This window comes from Euphorbia lathyris, chromosome 5 (genome assembly GCF_963576675.1).
Source record: "Euphorbia lathyris chromosome 5, ddEupLath1.1, whole genome shotgun sequence".
Classification (NCBI taxonomy): domain Eukaryota; kingdom Viridiplantae; phylum Streptophyta; class Magnoliopsida; order Malpighiales; family Euphorbiaceae; genus Euphorbia; species Euphorbia lathyris.
Window position 1 is genome coordinate 62,640,434 of NC_088914.1, and position 5,419 is coordinate 62,645,852.

The window sequence follows — 5,419 nt, forward strand, 5'->3', positions numbered from 1 at the left end:
AAACAGTCTTCTCACCAAAGATCTCCTCGTTCCTCCATTTTCAGAGTTGGTGGCAAATAATAGCAAAGAAAATGTCACCCTGCTCCATGTTAGCTAGTAACTTTCCATTAACCCCATTAGAGAACCAGTCATTCTCAGAGTGGGCAAAGAATGAGGGGAGAGTGTGGGCAAAGAAACCTAGTATGTGTTACTAGTGGCTGACTCACACTGAAAAATTTTAAAAAAAAAAAGTTTAATTCATCAGTTGATTTGCGTTTTAAACTTGTTCGAAAAAAAACTAGATTAGCTTCTTAATTAACCTTCTAACTCATTTAAAATATTATGATTAAATTTATAAATTTATAAAAACGCCCTAAAAGTGTTAAAAAAAATAGAAAGTTAATTTACTTTCCAAATTTAAAATAATGAATTATACCTTTATTTTTTAAAATTTTAATTTTTTTTTTGATAGATTTAGACATTTAAATATATATCACTTTAAACAAGTTTAGAACTAATGAATCCATGTTAGTAAGTTCAAAGGATGGATAAGTCACTTTAAACAAATTCACGTTGTTAATAGGTTATTTTAAAAAATTGTTGTTATCATACTTTCGTGTAATGAGTTTCCGGTTAGAATTTCGATCACCTGAAAACGCAATAACCGTTAAAAAAGGGGCCGGAGTCCAACGAACCCTCTCCAATGCTAAAGTAAATTGATAATCAAGAATATCAAAGATTGAGTAAAGTATATCAAAGTTATTAAGAAATGAGATACCTGAATTATGGGAACACTTCTGCTATTTATAGACAATTAGAATTGCTTCTCTAAACACGTGGGAGCTTATGATAGGTTAATGGACTTTATCTTTACGTACCAACATATTTATGAAAGTGAGGAACATACATTTAGAGTCCAGTGTTCTAATTGGTCCATCTGTCTTTCACAAATGCTTCTCTGAAGACTATGTTCGGTCGTATTAAGATGACCGTCTTAATTCGAATTTCGGTCAAGACTTAACCCCTTGTTTCTGTTGAATAGGCCAAGACCCATATGAAATCTTTAAGTCGGGCGGATTTAGGGGAGGGGGCAAATGCCCGCTTCATCCCAAATAATAATAATAATAATTAGTCCAAAACGACGCCGTTTTGCCTTATGGATTTTTGATATAAAAAGAAAGGTTAAGGTGCAAAAATGCCCCTAACGTTTTGGGTTAGGAGCAATTTTACCCCTAACGTCTAAAATGGTGCAATTTTATCCCTAATGTTGGAAGCCAAGAGCAATTTTACACCTAACGTTGATAAATTGGGCCAATTTGATAAATAATTCATCAAACTGTCTTCTCGGTCACGAATCTTGTCATCTACACTTCACACATGCGTTATTTTATCAGTAACAAATCACAAACATATGTTGGGATGTGAAAAAAATATATATTTTTTATTAGAGATTGAGGCCGGAAAGGACAAAACCAAACCGGGCCCAAAATAAAGAAAATAAAATAAAATGTTATACAAGCAACCGGAAAATAGAAGACTAAATAAACCTATACTGAGGGAGATCTAAAATGTCATCTGACACCAAGGTTACACAAAAAATAGGAACAGTGTCCTACCATATTAAATGATCAACAGTGAGACCATAACGAGCAAGAGCGTTAGCAACTCGGTTACCTTCCCTATAAACATGTGAGACCGTGACAAGCATCTACGAACAGAGGTGAAGACACACCAACCAGTCATGACGAATTTCCCATGGAACGATAGTAGATTTTGACTTAAACAGCTCCACAACAAAGGTTGAATCGGATTTCAACCAAAGTTTGTGCCAACCTCTATCCCAGGCATGATTAACCGCAAAAATGGCCGCTCGAAGTTCATCAAGAAACGCAAAAGAGGAGGAGATCGGAAAAGAGAACATACCAAGAGGAAAACCTCTACAGTTTCAAAAAATACCTCCACTTCCTGCAGCGCCCGGAGTATCAGAAGCTGACCCGTCAATATTTACTTTAATCCAGTCAAAGGAGGGTGCTCTCCAACGAACCATGATAACAGATGGTGCACGAGGCGGGCGCCAAGGTAACAATAACTGACCCAGAATATGACGATCTACCGTAGAGGTGCCAGAGGCTCCAATATAAACTAAATCCACTTCTTTGATAAAGATCCAGAGTTTCCAGAGCACTAAAGAGATATTAGGAGTGACACCATTGAAAATAGCCTCATTCCTAGTATACCAAATAAGCCAAATAGCAGAAATAATCGCAGATGTCCATAAGGCGCCGGATTGAGGTCTAAAATTATGCTCCATTGCTTTGGAGACTAATCGCAACAAAGAATGTTGATAATGAACTCGACAACCAAAAAAGTTTGAAATTGCCTTCCAAATGGTGATTGCAAATTGACAATCAAACATGATATGAAATAAAGTTTCTGAAGCATTTAAGCAAATAGGGCAGCGAGAAACCATCGTGATGCCACGAGCCTGCAGATGATCCTGTGTAGGCAGGCGATCGAAGAGGGTTCGCCAACATATCAATGAACGAGAAGGAGGAAGAAAATGCTTCCAGATAAATTTATGCCAATCCACAATAGCATGAGGTAATGAGAGTGATAGATAAAAAGCTTTAACTGTGAATTTCCCACTTGAGCAGCCGGTCCAATAAGGAACATCTTCCTCATGAGACTCGATTTTAATATCCTTGATGGCATCCAGTAGAGCGGAATCCAAGAAAGGAAGATGAACCCAATTAGAGTTGATGAAAAAATGCGAAACAGGAACGTCCACCAGAGCCACATCGTTTTCAGAAAGATGAAGACGATGCGCAATTGAAGGGCGAATCCAGTCCCCATACCAAAAACTCAAAGCTGACTTAGAGCCGAGCCACCAAGAAGTGCAATCTTTCATCAAAGAAAAAATTTGTCGAATAGAACTCCAGATTGAAGAGCAAATCGGAGAAATTTGAGGGGTGAAAGAGGGTAACAGGAAACGCTTTTTTAAAATATTAATGGGAAAATCCGATTTTGTAATGAGATCCCACACAATTTTACCAAGCATGGCTTAATTAAGAACGCTACAATTTTTTATCCCAAGCCCTCCTTCAATTTTAGGCCTACAACAAATTTTCCAAGGGACTGTAATAAGTTTTCTAGTATCAGGATTACCCGTCCAAATGAAGTTGCGCATAGCTCTATTTAATTTTGAGAGAAGATCGGCAGGCCATCTGTAAATAGCAAAACAATGCAAAAATGAACTGGTAATCACAGAATTGCACCATTTTAGACGTTAGGGGTAACATTTCTCCTGACCCAAAACGTTAGGGGTATTTTTGCACCTTAACCCTAAAAAGAAGCAGTATAGGTAGAGGCAGCAGATCGTTTTCAAGCTATGACAGATCATAGATGTCAATTGCTACCTCGTAATCGTCGATCTACTTAGCATTAGAAGTTTTTTATTATTATTATTTTAAGACATTTTGTATAGAATAGCAATTATGTACTAATGTATAAGATCAAAAAAATTATGTACTAAAGTATATTCTTTTCAATTAATACTATTTTGTCTAAAAAAAATTAGATAGAGTTTTGCTCTCCTCCCTCAAATCCCGGATCCACCATAGCTTTAAGTTATGTTCGACTTCTCCAAATAATTTAATCTCATAACAATTGTTAATAGGTTAAACCAATTAAAATGTTTTTAATTAATATTTATGTGAAAACTGATGTATGAAAATAAGTCTAGAAAATGAGAAATCCAACAATCTAAATAATACTACTTGTTAAGCTCCATAACCCTGCCATGTTCGCCATCCTGGAAACCAAAACAGGAGGCCAGAAAGTGGAACAGATAGGGCGACGATACAAAGAGTGGTCTACTGTCCGGTCTGAACCGAATGGAAGAGCAGGCGGTATCTGGTTATATTGAAAAACTGGATACTGCAATTTTACCTTCCTCAACTCAGATACACAATATATTCACGGCAAAATCTCAAGGGGTAACAAACTAGTGGGATACCTCACTGTTGTGTATTCTAGCACCAATCCTTTCCACAGAAGATGCCTATGGGAGGATATCCATGACCAACAACCTCCACAAACGGAACCTTGGATGGTAATTGGCGACTTTAATGATATTGCAGAGATGGAAGACCAAAAAGGAGGCTCTCATCTTTATCAGAGGAGGTGTGCCATTCACAAGCTCAACTAGACAGAGTTGGACTTATAGACCTTGGAACTTCAGGTCTTAGGTACTCCTGGAGAAGATGAAAGCTTCATGTAAGATTAGATAGAGCCTACACGAATGCAAAAGGTTGAACAACGTTCCCAGAAGCTGAGTTAAAAACAATTCCTTTCAGAAGCTCTGATCATGCCCCAATTATTCTGAATCTTCAAGGTTTCAACTCCTGCTCCAGAACGAACAAACCTTTTAGATACAAATTGGCTTGGGAGCTCCGTGATTCTTTCCCTACGCTTGTTAAGGATAATTGGACGCCTGCAACTGATTTGCTCCTATCAGTGTCCAACTTTCAATGCAAAGCAAAAATATGGAATAAGGAAATCTTCGGGAACATTTTCCACAAGAAGAGAAGCATCCTGAATCGTTTAGCCAGCATTCAGCGAGTGTTGACCACAAACTGGCAATCCTCTTTATGTGAACTAGAGAAAGCCCTCCAATCAGAGCTGATGAATATCCTCAAGCAGGAAGAACTTCTCTGGTTCCAGAAATCCAGGAAGAAATGGATCACAGGAACACAAAATACTTTCACATAGCTACTATGATAAGGAGACACCAGAATCGTATATCTTCTCTGAAAGACGACACCGGTATGGAGATCACGGATTGTGAAGAATGAAATCTATGGCTGTAGACTTTTTCAAAAAGCTATTCCAAGAAGAAGATTATAGAGCAGAGGCAGACTTGGTAAAGGCAAATTTCCCAATCCTACCTGAGGATATTATTACAGATACCTTCCTAAGGATTACCAAAGAAGAAATTAGGAAGGCTGTATTTGATATGGGATCCACGAAGGCACCCGGAATAGATGGTCTAACGGCCGGTTTCTTCCAAAAACACTGGAAAGTGGTAGCCGAGAGTGTTTACAGTTTCATTTCAGGCATATTTCAGAACCAAACTCCTATCGAACAAGTCAATGAAACCATCTTGGTCCTCATCCCAAAATTCAGAACTCCAGACACTTTTAATCAGTTCAGACCGATTAGCCTATGCTCTGTAATGTATAAGATGATTACTAAACTGATCTCCAATCGGCTCAAGAATATTCTTCCAAGTCTTATTGATCAGAGTCAAAGTAGTTTCATACAGGGACGCCAACTGCGATGACAACATTGTCCTAGCCCAGGAAGCAGTCCACACCATGCAGATTAAGAAAGGAATCAAAGGCTACATGGCCATCAAGATTGACCTGGAAAAGGCGTATGA